This window comes from Somniosus microcephalus, chromosome 9 (genome assembly GCF_052327205.1).
Source record: "Somniosus microcephalus isolate GS21.2 chromosome 9, FLI_Smic_1.0, whole genome shotgun sequence".
Taxonomy (NCBI): domain Eukaryota; kingdom Metazoa; phylum Chordata; class Chondrichthyes; order Squaliformes; family Somniosidae; genus Somniosus; species Somniosus microcephalus.
The window spans coordinates 170,757,565-170,773,677 of NC_140995.1; the positions used below are offsets into that span (position 1 = coordinate 170,757,565).

The window sequence follows — 16,113 nt, forward strand, 5'->3', positions numbered from 1 at the left end:
GTGTTCTCCATTAATGGTGTTGAAATAACTAAAGATGATGTTGACAGAGACCTAGTAGACTCAATAATTAACATGTCCAACCAATGCAGAGCAGCAATCTACAAAACTAATAGAATGTTGATCTACATTGCTAAAACAGTAGAATATAAGTCAGAAGAGATTGTGCTTAAGTTGTTAAGTGCATCCAGTTATGGTCACTGAGAAACAAGGATGATATTCAGTTGGTAGAGAAGAGCCTTGAGACTAATCCTTAGTGTAAAAGATCTGAGTTATGAGGATAGACTGGAGAGACTTGAGCTTTTTAGCCTGGAAAAGGATGCCTAAGAGGTGGGGGCTGATTTTCCTGGAGCCGTCAGGCGGGCTTTCAGGCGTGTGGGGGGGGGAAAAATCGCAAAATAGGGGGTCGCAACCCCCCCCCGCCTGATTCCCCGCCCCGTCCAATTTTCACCCAGGCGTTTCTGTCCGACCCGAATCAGTCCCGCCCGCAGCAGGCGGGAGTGGTCTTCAGGCACCTTAATCACCAATAATTGCCATCTATAATGCCATTTTAAGGGGCCCTTGCTATTTTCAGCCTTTTCTCACGTTAAACACACCTGGTGGGAACCCCGCTGATGAAACCTGGCGTGAACAATATCGGATTGCTGACTATCAGCTGCAGGGCAATCAGGAAAGAAGAGATTTAATCAGACAGCATTTGTAGGTGGCAGGACCTTGTTGTTTCAGGCTTGAGGCAACTTGTTCCAGGCTTAGGCACAGCTGTGGAAGGTTGGAGCCTCACACACTTCTCCAGTGTGAGCTCCTGGGAAGCCCTTCTCGCCACCCTCACTCAGCGCTCCCTCAACTGAGGCACCTACCAGAAGCATGGGAGGCCTTTTTTTCCTTCCCCTCTTGGCATTAGAGGACCTCCAGCCCCATTCGCGAAATGACACACGCCACAACTGCAGAGGTTGCCATCAGAAATTTTATTTACAATAACCAGCTGATGGCATTTTTCAAATAAACACATTTCACCCAAGTGACTACCCTTGTGACTATTTGTGCTTTATTTTCCTCTTACGCGTGCTCCTACGTAGTGGTTCCCCTGTGGCTTCAGCAGATGTGGAGGCCCCTTGCTCACTTTCCTGCTGCTCCTGTCTCGACACCTTTGGCGGGCGTCCTCTGGGGTGGCGAGCCTGTGAGGGCTCGTCAGCAGTCTGCTGCTCCTGCGGCTGTGCAGGGGTTGAGACCTCTATCTCCGTTGGGTGTGGACTCCGGTGGGGCTCTGACCGAGGGCTCTGCAGTGACATGGAAGTGTGAGCGCTTGGAGAGGAGCCCCCACTTCCTTGAGGTCTGCCACCAACCTCCCTCTCATGGGTCAGGTCCCTCTCAGTGCCTGCAAGTGGCTTGAGAGCAGCTTGCTGCACATCAGGGGGGCCATGGGGACCCGTTTCTACAATGGCAGTCCTACTCAGAGGGCCTGCCATGAAGGTTTGGTTTCTCTGCTCAATAGCTGACCATCGCTCCTCCAGAGATGTCAGTCTATTCTGAACATTCACCATGTTTTCAACACTCTGGCGACTTAGCTCCTCCATGGCCGTAGCCATCCTCTCCTCTACTGTAGCCATCCTTTCCACGGAGGTTGCCATCCTTTCCGTGGTGATGAGTTCATGCACCAATGACTCCACAAAGGCTCTGCTCATGTTCGCTATGGACTCCTCCATTCGCTCCACACTCGCAGCGACCCTGGAGACAAAACCTGCCAGTGACTCCTGCATCTGTGCATGGAGATCTATCACCTCTTCTCTTGCGGAGGCAGAGGGTCGACATGCAGCTGAGCTCAGCTGGCAGAGTCCTGCACCCTCCGACGAGGCCTCTCCACTGCTGTCCCTGTCTCCACCATCTGCTGATGTTCACTTGTGACAACACTACTCTATCTCACGAAAGTCCCACCGAGGTGTGAGTGTCTGCACTGGTGCTGGGTGCGCTGAATTCTACTGACGCTTCGCCCTCAGAGGTTGGAGCTTCCTCTGAGGCGTCTGGCTGCTCAGCCTCTTCCTCCTCCGCAGTGGGGACAGGGGCTTTGGATGGTCCTGTGGGGGAGTAAAGGAAAGAGTTAGAGATGTGATGCCAAGGTTACATGCACATTGGATTTTGCAGATGCTCATAAGTCCAAATGATGTAGCTTCAGAATCATAACAGCGACTCATGCTATGTCAATGAGAGAGATGGAAAACTATTCTGTCACCAGCTTGCGGGACTGCCCCTGCCTCTCCTTCCCCAGCTTCTGCAGCCACATCAGCCCCGACAATTTCCAGCACTCCTTCCTCCCAGGGGGTCAGGTGGGCTATTGAGGGTGGGCCTCCTCCAGTCCTGGCTCGCTCTCTGTTGTTGTGAGCTCTCTTTTCCTGCAATGAGGGAGACAAGTGGCGTTTGAGTGAGAATGAAGGAGTGAGTGTAGAGATTGCATAGCATAGATACTTAGAGGGAGACAAAGATGGTGTGAGGCTGCAAGACCAAGGGCCCTCCCTGTGTGTTGTCAGTTGTGCTCAAAGCATCAGAGTGAGAGGGAGTATGAGGGCTGCATGGTGGAATAGTTATGTGAATGTGAGCATAGAGAGGGAATGGGTAAGGGTGCATGGATGTGATTGTGAAGTGGAATGTGGAGGAAGAGAGTGCTAAAGCTGAGTGCTGGTGGGGAAAGGCAATGGGGATCAGTTTGAGGGTGATGAAAACTTCATACTTACTTTTCCTGTACGGTGAAGGTCATGGAATCGCTTCTGACACTGTACCCAGGTTCTTCTGGTGACTTCCAGCGAGTTGACATCTGCTGTCACCTGCATCCATGCAGCCTTGGTCTCAGTGGGAGGCCTCTTCCTCCCTGACCTAGGGAAGAGGACCTCCCTGTGGGCCCTCACCCCATCCAATGATGCCTGCAGTGCCGCCTCATCGAATTTGCTGCCAGCTCGGGGTCTGGCACTGGCCACAGCTGCTGCAGGCTCCTCTGCCATCCTGTGTGGTTCGTATGGAAACCTGCAGAGGTTGCAATGCTTGCTGTGGGCCTTAAAAGCACCACGAATGATGACATCATACTGTGCGGCTTTCTGACAAATAGTCAATTAGCAAGGGTTCCCACATGCTGGAAATGAATTGGCCAATTGAGGGAAAATTGCATCAATCTGGCAGACCCATTTACATTCGTGTGGGAACCCCGACATTCGGGGAACCCGACAATTCCCCACACCTGCAGGAAAATCGGCCCCGTGATTTTATAGAGGCATACAAGACTGAATTTTATGCTGAATGTATATCCAGAATACTACTTCAAATTAAATCGGGAGAGTAGGACAAGGGCATACAGGATCCAATTAGTAAAAGGTAATTTTAGTACTGAAATCAAAAAGTTCTTCCCACAGAGGTGGTAATTTTAATCTAATCGGCCCAGCGGAAAATTGACGGGATCGGATCGGCCGTTGCTTTACACCTCACTTGATTTTACTTTCCATTTACATAAACAATTTGGGCTCGGGAATTGGAAGTACAATTTCAACATTTGTAGACGACACCAAATTGGGAGGAATATTTAATACAGAGGACTGTGACAAAATACAGGCAGATATTAATAAATTCGCAGAATGGGCGTGTAATTGGCAAATGAACTTCAATATAGATAAGTGTGAGGTGGTACATTTAGGTAAGAAGGCCACATGCTCCTTGGAAAATAAGTGTCTAAATGTGGTACAGGAGCAGTGGGATCTGAGGGTTCAGATACACAAATCACTAAAAGTAGCAACACAGGTTAATAAGGCCATAAAAAAAGCAAACAAAGAAGTGGCATTCATTTCTAGAGGGATTGAATTGAAAAACATAGAAGTTATGTTAAACTTGTATTGAACCTTGGGTTAGACCAAGCTTGGAGTACTGTGAACAGTTATGGTCTCCATATTATAAAAAGGATATAGAGGCACTGGAGAAGATGCAAAAAAGATTTACTAGGATGATATTGGAACTGAGAGGTTATACCTATCAGGAAAGATTGAACAGGTTGGGGCTCTTTTCTCTAGAAAAGAGAAGACTGAAGGTGACCTGATCAAGGTCTTTAAGATTATGAGAGGGTTTGGTAGGGTAGACGTAGAGAGGATGTTTCCACTTGAGAGGCAGGCCAGAACTAGGGGCCATCAATATAAGATAGTCACTAATAAATCCAATAGGGAATTCAGGAGAAACCTCTTTATCCAGAGAGCGGTTAGAATGTGGAACTCGCTACCACAAGTAGTAGTTGAGGCGACTAGCATTGATGCATTTAAGGGGAAGCTAGATAAACACATGAAGGAGAAAGGAATAGAAGGATACGTTGATGGGGTTAAATGAAGAAATGTGGGAGGAGGCTCGTGTGGAGCATAAACCTGGAGCATGGGCCTGTTGGGCCAAATGGCCAGTTTCTGTGCTGTAAATACTGTGTAAAACAGGCGGCGAATCCAATCACATCAGTTTCCCATTGGGTGGTTAGGTTAAAATTACCCCAGAGAGCGCTCAACACAGGGAATGGACTTTCAGATATCGTAGTGGAGGTCAAATTATTGGATTCATTTAAAAAACATTTGGATATTACAATGTGGTGTCTTCTTGGTTTGATGAGCTAAGGTGGACCAAATAGTCTTCCTTATCTGTAATTATTTTGTGATCCAAGTGACCATGGGGTTGACAACCAGCTACACTTCCTTTTCACAGTTTATCAAAAGGTCAGCAGGTATTTGAGTCACTATAGGTGCATCGTGGGCACCTGCCTGCCCCAAGCTGCCAGCGACTTTGACTTTACTGCCAGGTCTTGTGGGTGTGTCAGGGCCCCCAACCGAAACACTGAAAATCAGCCCCATAACAAAACCCTTTGATCGTGGCATCACCCCTTCTGATGTAGGTGTTCTTCTAAGGAGCTGATGGAGGTTCCATCTCTTAAAAGGCCCTTTGGAAGGGGGCTGTGTTAAGAAAAGCAGAAAATTAGACTGCCCAGCACGGTGGCATAGTGGTTAGCACTGTTGCCTCACAGCGCCAGAGACCCGGGTTCGAATCCGGCCTCAGGCGACTGTCTGTGTGGAGTTTGCACACTCTCCCCGTGTTTGCGTGGGTTTTCTCCGGGTGCTCCGGTTTCCTCCCACAGTCCAAAGATGTGCGGGTTAGGTTGATTGGCTATGATAAATTGACCCTTAGTGTTAGGGGGATTAAATACGTGGGGTTACAAGGATAGGGTGGGATATGTGTTGGTGTAGGGGTTACGGAGATCGGGTGGGATATGTGTCGGTGCAGGCTCGATGGGCCGAAATGGCCTCTATCTGCACTGTGGGGTTTCTGTGATTCTGTGATTCTGTGAAGTCTTTGGATGTCCAGGCTGCTTCTCTGGCCTGTCCTATTTCTCTCCTGAAGTTTGAGAGTTGCCTTGCTTTATATTAGAGCACATTTATGAATATATTAGTAAGTGCTCGAGCATTCCAAGCAGCACTCTTGTCCAGATCACTCCCTCTCCATGCCAAGCCTTGTCAAATAAGCTGACATGGTGTTTTTTGTGTCAATACCATTTGAAGTGTGGTATCAGAGTTCCTCCCACTGCAAATGTGATTTGCAGGTTATCTCCATCATGGCACAGTAGATGAACATTTACATTGTGTCAATTAGTCTGACACTTGAGGGAAGGAAAACAAACTAATAAAAAACAGATACTCCTGGCACAGAACGGAAGTATTGCTTTATCTGCTGCTGTCGGAAGCTTTGCCAGGTTTTCAAAAAAAAAATTAGCCCAAAAATTCAGCTCCTTCTTGGGGCAGAATTCAGGTGCAGACTTGGTGCAGGCACTGGAATTTGGGACAGGACCCAGGTCAGCTGGGTTTCTGCACGATTCATAGAACAACATGAAATCCTGATCGAGCAATTCAGCTGCTCACCCACCTATGTCCTGACAGCAGATGCCAAGACACCTCAGGAATTCAGCCAGTTAGGTCAAACATGGCGCTTACGTATGCAGAAAGCAGGTGTAGTTGGCATTCTGTGTTTGCTGTTTAATTCAGGGGCTGCCAACATGGAGGCAGAGGAGGAGCACCTACAATGTCCTTATACCATCAGCCCAACTGGCCTGCTGCTTTCCCCTTCAAAGCAGCTTGGTGTGCTCCAAGATTCCTCTGTCTACACTGAGTGCCGTTATTGCGCATGGGTTCCTGTGCTAAATAACCCTGGAATATGGGACGGGTCATGGGATGGCCAAATTGGTAGGTGGAATTTCTGTCCCACCACATTTTTAGCAGTGCCAGAATTCTATTGCCATGATCCCATTCTTCTGCACGGTGTAATTTCCATCCGCATATTCCAAGAACTTGTGCAGCCCTTCGGCATGACTATCAATTTGCCAATAGAATGTTCTAACATGCTCTATACTGGAGTTAAATAATTTGGCTGTGCTTCATGCTTTAATCAGCGTTTTCCATATATCGGTACAAACACATGCTGGGATGTTCTGTACAACCACGTGAATTCAAATATAGTTTGAAAAAATAAAAGGAACAAAGACAGAAGAATTCAGTGCAGGGAATTAAAAGGATTAACTACTTCTTCACAAAGACAAAGGAGTTTCAAACTTCCTTTCCCTACGTAGATGAATTGATTAAAAAAAATAGATGTCGATGTGATTAGATACAGGAGAGATTTTCTTGTAACTCCTCGAACTTGTTTGGAACATCGCGTTCCACTTTAGCTTGTTTGTCGAATGATTGTTATTCCAGCTGTCCTCCCTCTCCCATGGTCCAAGACAATGTCTGCTTCTGACAGGGCTGGTGCTCCGCTGAACAAAAGGATACCTCACACGGGGCAACTTCAACTTCACGCCAAAATCCCAAACATGTGCTGGTAATTTTTCAGAAACTTTCCAGGCAGCTTTATTTACTGAAACAGAAAGGAACAGTCCACTCAGAAAATTCCACAAGGCTGGCCCTATAACAAATACAATACGCAAACAATTATTCCTGTCATTTTCATGGGGGATCCTTAAATGTTTTTTTAAAAATTAATATATTTTTACCATTGTGTCACCAACTCTGTCATTGTACATCTCTGTACAAATGGCTGAATGTCTCTGTTAACTAATTTAATAATAGGTTAACCTCCTCCAGGTTAACAGCGCTGGATGGTGAACATCATCACCACCCAGAGATGTGTCCACCTCTCTCAAAATTCCCTGTTTTGAGTCTCTCTGGCCAACCTCTGACATAAATGAGTCTGTGCTGGCCAAAGTCGCAGTGTCCGTGATGCATTACCTCTCCTTGACCTCTCCTCAGCATTTGATGCTATTGAACATTTAATTCTCCTCCATCAGCTCTCATTCTTTGTGCAGCTCTATAAGATTGCCCCTACATGGCCCCACTCCTACCAGTCTGAATGCAACCAGCGTGTCTCCAGCAATGGCTTCTCTTTCTACCTGTCCCACTTTAAGTTATAGATGAATCAAAATTTCCTCCAACTGAACATTAAGACGACGAAAGACATTGTATTCAGACCCCACCATAAACATTGGGGGAGAAATTCGGTATCGCCCCGTTTGGGGCACTAGTTCTGGCGGTGCGCAAAGAATAGCGCCAGGCGCAAGTTCTCGCCACCTCGAGCGATATTGGGTTGCATCGCCCTTGGAGGTGATTGCGGCGCTAAATCAGGCGCTGCACGGCGTTCTTAAGGCGCAAACCCGGCGGCGCGACGCAATTTCTCTGCAGGCGGGCGCAGCGCAGGTGCCATCAATTATCGAATTCACCCAGACACGCTGGCGCCGGCCAGCTCTTAAAGGGCCGGATCGATTCTCTTCTGCAGCCACACTCTGCGCCTTGTAGGCCTCAAAATCGGCGGTAACCTACCTGTGGCGGACAAAACTTCACCCACATGGAGAGGGCCAGGGAGAGAGCGCAGCACTTCACCGAGGGGGCATTGGATGCTCTGGTTGACGCGGTGGAGCGCCAGCGAGCTGTGCTGTACCCGGAGAATGGCAGGAGGCCTCATCAAACCGAATACTGCAGAGCTTGGAGGGAGGTTTCCCAAAGAGTCACCTCCAGCAGCATGGTTCTGAGGACTCCTGTGCAATGCAGGAAGAAGTTCAATGACCTCACTCGGGTCGTCAGGGTGAGTGCCTTTTCCAGAATCATCTTCATCCCTCCATCTGCACCTCACTTTATGGCCAGAGGGTCTGCAAAGCCCCAATGGCCAGCTGTCATCCAGAACTCATGGCCCATTCTGGAAACACACACGCACATTCAGCTCAGTGCATAACGTAAGGGCTATTCGACCATGGGAGGCATGTGATGCCAGATCAGGGCAGCATAATGTAAGGGCTATTTGACCATGGGAGGCATGTGATGCCAGATCAAGGCAGCATAATGTAAGGGCTATTCAACCATGGGAGGCATATGATGCCAGATCAGGGCAGCATGTTTCATCACACCCCGTCCTTTCTCTTGCAGGCCAAGCTGGCGAGTAACCGCAGACAGCAGCTTCGGACCGGAGGAGGCCGGCCTCACCTGCAGACCCTTACAGACCTGGAGGAGTGAGTCCACCAGATCGTCGCAAGCCGGATGACTGGCCCCGTCGCCTCTGGAGATTCCGATCCCATTGTGGACAGTGATGGTAAGGCCATGACCTTTTTGACCTCTCTCCTTCCAGTTGTTCCCCACACCAGCATGCTTTTTCACTCTCAACCCAATTCAGAGCATTGCAGCACTCATGCATCCCTTGCTGCCACCCTCTCCTTTCGCTAAAGCCACTCTTGAACCTCCCTGCTTTCAGATGCTGCATCACCAGCTCGGGAGGCGGGCCCTCAAGCTGCCACTGCGACTGACTCCGGAGGCGACGAGGAGGAGGAAGCCGGAACATCCGCTCAACCCTCAGGCGAGCCAGCCCATCTCCAGACTGGGGAGACTCCTTCCCTGGAGGGGAGCGGGGGGGAATGCTCTGAGGAGGACCCAGCTCCAGGAACCAGCGGCCTGCAGCAATGCGAGGGGGGTAGGGAAGCTCGGGGGCCGTCTCTCCAGAGGGCAAGTTGGGCCGCGAGTCCTGCTGCACAGAACGCAGAGGAGGTGCGTGCCCTCGCTGAAATGAACGCCCAGGCTGGGCTGAGGCACACTGAACTCATGGCTGCAGTGGGAAGGATGCCCGAATCCATTGAGACACTGGCAAGGAGTGTTCAAGACTTCAGCGCAGCACAGGCAGCGAGTGTGCAGGACTTCAGCGCAGCACTTGCAAGGAGTGTGCAGGACTTCAGCGAAGCACTGGCAAGGGTTGTCCAGTGCTTCAACGAAGCAATGGCACCTGCCACGCAAGTGCTCAGTGCTGCCACGCAGTCACTCACTGGTCTCATGCAGACGCAGATTGAGGCCACGTGAGGACTGACTGCTGCCACCCTCATTGGATCGGGCAGGATTCCCCGGGGCCTTTGCAGCACCACAGCAGGCCAGCAATCTGTGCACCAGCCGATTGCTGCACATGCTGCAGTGCTGGCCTGTCAGAGTGTCAGAGTGTCGCCCGACCAGGGAGCTGCTGTCCGCTCTCAGGATGACAGCATTCCTGATGCCACCACTGGCACTTCTCCACTTCAGCTGCCACCACCTGCAGGACAGACTGCTTCCGCCCATGCAGAGTTGGAGCAGTCAGGAGCCGGGCCCTCCATGCCCAGAGCTCGTCCAGGCCGTCCCTCAGGGGTATCTGTGGTTTTGGACAGTCAGCAGGCCTCCACCAGCCTTGTTGCAGCCACTGGGGTCCCATTACGGAGGAGCTGCAGGGCGGGAAGGGGCCAATGCCAAAAGGGAAGCAGATCACCATCAAGGGGGGAAAAGTAGAAGGTGCTGCTGATTCCTGTTATTTGTTTCATTCAAGGCAGAGGATGCTGGTCTGAATGTTAGTTATGTTTTGGACGGTCTCCCGGGTGTGAGAGTCACTTATGTTTTGGACAGTCTCCCGGGTGTGAGAGTACACTTATGTGGCAGTCTGTATGTTTTGCTTTCTGTTGCCATTGCTTTGTCAGGCGGGAAGGAAGCACATTTTGTACAATAAACAACTTTCTTTATTCACAATGGCCATGTCTGTTCTTTGGACAAATTTTGCCCTTGACCGGCTTAGGGGTAGCAGAATGGTTCCATTCATGTTCTTGGAATGGCAGCAAGCATTCCCTGAGAGGGGCCTAGAAGCGACTTGCTATAAGCCTCTGACGGACGGCCCTTGCAGTTTGTGCCTCCCTCCCGTCTTGGTGCTGCTGCTCCTCCTCCTCTGTTGGTGCTTCAATGTCTGGTGGCATTGGCTGGGTCCTGAGGATTGCCAGGTTATGCAGCATGCAACACACAATGACGAAGTGGGAGACTCGCTCAGGTGAGTACTGAAGGGCTTCTCCAGAATGGTCCAGACAGCGGAACCGTTGCTTCAGCATGCCGATTGTGTGCTCCACGATGTTCCTGGTCACTTGATGGCTCTCGGTGTATCATTCTTCAGCAGGGGTGCTGGGTGAACGGACCGGGGTCATCAGCCAGGGGCACAGAGGATAACCCTTGTCCCCGAGAAGCCAGCCTCCTGGGTGAGCCAGGGCCTCAAAGGTCTGCCACAGAAGTCTGGTGCAGGATGAAGGCGTCGTGGCTGCTGCCTGGAAACTGGGCATTCACAGCGAGTATCAGCTGTCGGTGGTCACAGACCAGCTGCACATTCAAAGAATGGAACCCCCTTCGGTTGTGGAAATCCTCCGCATTCTCTAGAGGCACCCACAAAGCCACATGCGTGCAGTCAATGGCGCCCTGCACCATGGGGAAGCCCACTATCGTTGCAAAGCCCTCTGCGCGCTCTCGCTGCTTGTCCGGGGTCATTGGGAAGGAGATGTACTGCCGTCTCCTTCTAAAGAGGGCATTAGTCACTTGACGGATGCAGCAATGCACCGCGAACTGTGAGATGTTGGCAATGTCTCCAGTAGCGGCCTGAAAGGAGCCGCTTGCATGGAAGTTTAGAGCCACAGTGATCTTCACAGCCACCGACAGAGATGTCCTGCACCTTAGTTGAGGCTGCAGATCTGGCTGAAGCAGGTGGCAGAGCTCATTGACCACCTCCTTACTGAAGCGCAGCCTTCGGAAACACTGCTCCTCCGACATGTTGATATACAAAAACTGCTGGCGGAAAACCCTGGCAGCGTAAGGTCTCGTGGGGCGACGTCTGTAGGCCCTCCTCCGTCTGGCCATGCCTGCCACTCTATCCCTGCGTCTCTGTGCCCTGTCGAAATGATTGAGAAGCACGACGTTCGCATCCAATGCAGCCCCCATAGTAAGAGCGCACTGAAAGTTATGCCGGTTGAGAAGCTCACCAACTGCAAAGTGATGTTCAGAAGGCTAAAGTTCCTCTGCCAGCGCTGGCTCACTGCAGAAATGGCTCTCCGTTTGTCTCTGAGCAACTCTCTCTCTCTCTCCAAGAAGTTGTGGTCCAAAAATGGCTACCAAGAATAATCCAGAACAGTCCCCTTTAAATAGCACCCCCCGAGCCCGACAGCGACTGGGAAACGTTCCAGGTAACCTGTCCTTGTTAGCACCAGGCTGAACGCAGGGGGGTGCCACTGAATTTCCGGTCCGGGGCGCCCCAAAGGCGTTGCACACTGAAATGACGTCATGATCTGTGTGCGCCGGTGAGCGGACGCTAAGGTTTAGCGCTGGCGCAAAATGTCCGCGCAATATGGGAAGAGGCGCAGGGTTCGCTGCGCCCGGGCGCTAGTTGGTTAGCGCCCCACTTCTCGGCCTCTTTAGGCGCTAATGGGTGGCGCAGCCAACCGAATTTTCCCCCCATTATCTCCTTGCCAATGATTCTAGCCCCCTCCCCTTCATTCTGTCTTACTCAATCTGAACCAGATCATGCAGATCCTTGGTATCCTGTTCAGCCCAGAGATGAGCTTCAAACCGCACATCATATCCATCATCAAGACCATTTACTTCCACCTCCACACAACTGCCACCTCATTCCTTATCTCGGCCTCTTATCCACACATCATCTCTAGGCTCAATGTGGCTGGTGTAACTGCTCAGATGCGCTCACTTGTGATCTTTGTTTCTGACCCTGTCAAAGTTTGCAGGGTTAAAAGAAGATCCACTAATTGAAATAGAAATGGTGGGCGCTGGCACTACGTGTTCAGGCCCCAATCTCGGCCTGGAATCACAGGAAGTGCCCACTTCTCCCATTTGGCATGTCAGTGTGCCTGGTCTTATCAGGCGTACCTCTTCTAATAAAAAGCTGGGTTCCCCCGAGGGCCGAGGATGCGGAAACTTTGGACGTAGGGAGTTCCTGCGGCCTCTTACATAATGGCCTTGCTTGGGGCAGGCAGAGGCTCCACCCACAATAGACCTTCCTGGAATCCCCAACAGTGTATCTGGGTCCAGATCTATTTGAAAACAGGGTTTAATAAACAGAAGGCTACCAAGTTTAAGCCTAGAAATTATATTGGCAATATTAGAGGACCAAGATTCTAATTGTTTACATAACGTTCCTCCATTTATTTTAAATAGGTTAGCACCCATGTTAAAACAGCTGAGGAATGTTACACAAATAAGTTAGGCATTCATGCGCTAATATCTCAGCAGTAATTTCTAGGCTTTCAGGTGACATTTGTTTTCAAAGAGTGGGACAAAGAGAAACAGCAATGTGCAGCACTGGTGTACAGAAATTACATACCAATACTGGGCTTATTTGGCAAATGGATTAAATTCATCGGCTTGCATTAAAAATTACCGATCCACTGAAAAAAATGACTGAAGCTAACCCTGGGCACATGACCAGCAACTTCAGCACCTGGCACTCCTGACACTGATGTAGATACGTTACAGTTAGCCACAGATGTAGGTACAGATACTGAGCCTTCTGACTCAGTCATAGTAAAAATGGAAGATAAGTCTGTTATCACTTTCTACCACTATTGCTCCACTTTTTACTTACATTACTTTTTTTAATTAAAATTTGCATGCAGGGAAAATAGGGAAATTCCCCTCTTTCATGTGATACTTTGCATACAGGTGGTTTGTCTGTTTTGTCATTTAGGGGACTAGTTCCTGGTCTCAGCAACTGGGATGTGGCTGTGAACTTAGGTGGCCTACTTTGTAATTGTTTACTTTATCATGGATGAGGTTTAACTGAACACCAGCTGCACTCACTGCAGTTGCCACTGGTGTTGCTGCCTGCATGTCTTTCAGATTGCAGTGCTCACAACGGTTGCACCCCCATAGGGAGGAGGCCAAATGCCAGTCTACATGTTGGTAAAGCAGGCTCAGTAACCTGAAGCAAAGGGAAACCTCAGTAACTTGCAAAGGGCATTCTGCATGCTGGTGACAGGAGCTGGGAGTTGAGGAGCTGCACTGATTTTAACCTGTGAATGTGGACAAATGGACACTGCCCTAAAAATACTGAAAGTCCACTTGAAATGCAGTTGGTTGGCATGTAATGCTGTTGCCAACATTAACCCTTTAATTCATGATCAATTTTTCAATCTGTTCCATTAGTAGGTTTTAGCTACTTCTCTAACTTTCATACACCACTTTACATTCTAGATCACAATTTCCTGCTTTCCCTCAGTGATACAGGTCAAGGGTTTTTAAAAGGCACCATCATCATGAACAAGTGTTTGACAAAACCTTCTCCATTTATTCACAAACACGTGACATGATGGGGGGGGGGGTCAATAATGCAGTTCCGGTGCGGCTGCGGCTGCTGTGCTGTTAGGGGCACTGCATGTCTGCACAAGGATCGGCTGACCTCACTCCATAATGCACGGTCAGCTCATTAATATAATCTAATGCTGCTGCCAGTGTGCAGTGCATGGCCTGCTGGGAGCACCGGGGCCTGAGCTGGAATTATGGGTGCCAGCCACTGGTCAGGGGGAGGGAGGGATACTGAGCAGGTGTGGCACAATGTGTGTGTGTGTGTGGGGGGGGGGGGGGAGGGGTGGCAATGGGAAGGGCCAGGTGAGGGGAATAGTTTTGTTTAAAAAAGCAAAATACCGCAGATGTTGGAAATCTGAAATAAAAACAGAAAATGCTGGAAATACTCAGTAGGTCAGGCAGCATCTGTGGAGAGAGAGACACAGTTAATGAAAAGTTTTGTTTAGCTATTAGGGCCTCTTGTTTCAGTTCCAGACCAGCGCAGTTGTCTGGAGAGTTACACAGATGCTCCAGACATGAGTTATACGGAGACTCCATAAATAACATTACTCAGGACCTTAATGATTCTTGTGCACGGTTTGGTGCCTCATTCCCATCCCAGACCTCAGGCCCCGCTCCTGATGATACAGGGAATGAGCATCCCACCCGCTGATGACATAAACTGCAATGAAGCGCTCATCGTATTTCTTATACACAATATAATTGTGATGAAAACGATACGCATCTCTTCTGCCTTTCCTTCCTGTCCAAACAAGTACAGGCTTGCCAAACACATTTCATGACGACATTGTCTCGGATTTTGCAGCAAAGGTAACAGTGAGGCTATCAGCGCTCACCGCAATTAATGAATAAATAGGAGAGCAACTTCCGGTGACCGCCCATGCACAATTAAACACGGAAATCAGGAAGTTGCTGTCCGAGATATCCTGCTCCTCCAGAAGTTTCATTACACTGGTATTGCACCGAGAGACTCAGCATTACAACACATGGAAGGGTGTGTCGTTGCGGTATTTACCCACTAGATACCCACTAAACACACCAGAAAGAGTTAAGGCTTGTCCATTCACGTGCAAGTGAATTTTAACAGCGCGATAAGTCTTAATTACTTCCAAACTATTGCTTTCGGACTGAGAATTAACTTTAACAAGCGTGGAGTCTCATTCCTTCAGATTTTAATTATTGTTGGAGATTTAAAAAAATAAAAAGTAAATAATTTTTTTAACTTTTTCTTTCTGTCTCTTTTAACTCTCTCTTAATCCCATCTTTCTTTCCCTCTCATTATTTCCCTTTCTGTACATGATTTGACGTTGAATTAACTATTCTAACTTCCTGGTTCAGACTCTGTGAGCCTCATTAAGAATTCTTCAATCTGATTGGTTAAGGAGGCAAACAGTTGCCCTGTTCACACAGGTCCCAGATCCTCTGTAGAGGGGGCCACGCTAAAATGGCTTTCTAATAACCATAAGGTCCAGTGCAAAAACCCATAGAAAGTCTGTGGGCAAGTATAAGTACCGTTCGTTCGCCGCTGATCGCAAAATCCGGGCCTGACAGTATGCCTTTAATAGCTTTCTTTCTGATCAACAATTATTTTTCTTCATTTTTCACCCATCTCTGCATCTTTATCAGTCACACTTCAATTTCTTATTTCAGTGGGGACTCCCTCCAGCCTCAGGCACTTACAGTTGTGTTGGATCTGAACCTGTTGGTTCTGGGGCTGATTATAGGATGGTGGATGTCCAATATTGTGGGCCTGGCATTCCTGCTATGTTCTGAACGATGAACCTGGCGTGTGAGTAAATTCCCTGAATGGACTAACCTGGCATTACTTGCTGAAACTGGGCTCTTTCTGCAACACAGCACCAACGGTGCGGCGCTTAGATTACATTATCAGCCCCAGACATATCCTCTTCACTGAACCCGTGTCAGGAGATCCACACCCTGCTGTGTTACAGTAGGTCTCCGATCACCCAGAACTGATGGGCGTTCTTCTTCGAAGAGAGCAGAACACAGCTGCCAAATATCTCCTCTAGTTCCTGTTTACTTTCTTATTGGCACCCTCGATATTTTGAGCTTGGTTTGATTGTTTCCTCATTGCTGCTGCGTCAGCTGCTGCTCTTGGACTTCCGTTGGGTCCTAGAGTCTGACATTCAATCAGTTTCGAATTTCCCCATGTATATTTCAGGTCTCTAAGGCTTTTGGATCAGCCCTTCATCACATGGACGCTTCTATTGTGGGAATGACAGTTGTTTGCCCATTGTTTTTATCTGCACTGCCAGGAACAGCTGTGTTCTTTCTGGAAGCTCAGATTAGTGAGGGCTGTTGAGTTTCTGGGTTTGTACCAATTAACCCTTTCACTCCTAAGTTCCGAAAGACTTGATCCGTATTGGTGACAGTGATTATATTTTATTCAGTGAAAGTGAGACTTGATACATCACAGCATCTGAGCAGT

The 16,113-nt window shown here is 49.0% G+C and overlaps 1 long non-coding RNA gene across 1 annotated transcript; it reads right to left on the reverse strand.

The window, feature by feature from the left end:
- Positions 1-6,399: 6,399 nt before the first annotated feature.
- LOC147112832 (uncharacterized) lies at positions 6,400-15,873 on the reverse strand. The gene is made up of 2 exons (XR_015079574.1): positions 15,481-15,873; positions 6,400-6,903 (listed from the first exon to the last, which is right to left on the reverse strand). It is a non-coding gene; the product is annotated as an uncharacterized LOC147112832 (long non-coding RNA).
- Between the last annotated feature and the right edge of the window lie 240 nt (positions 15,874-16,113).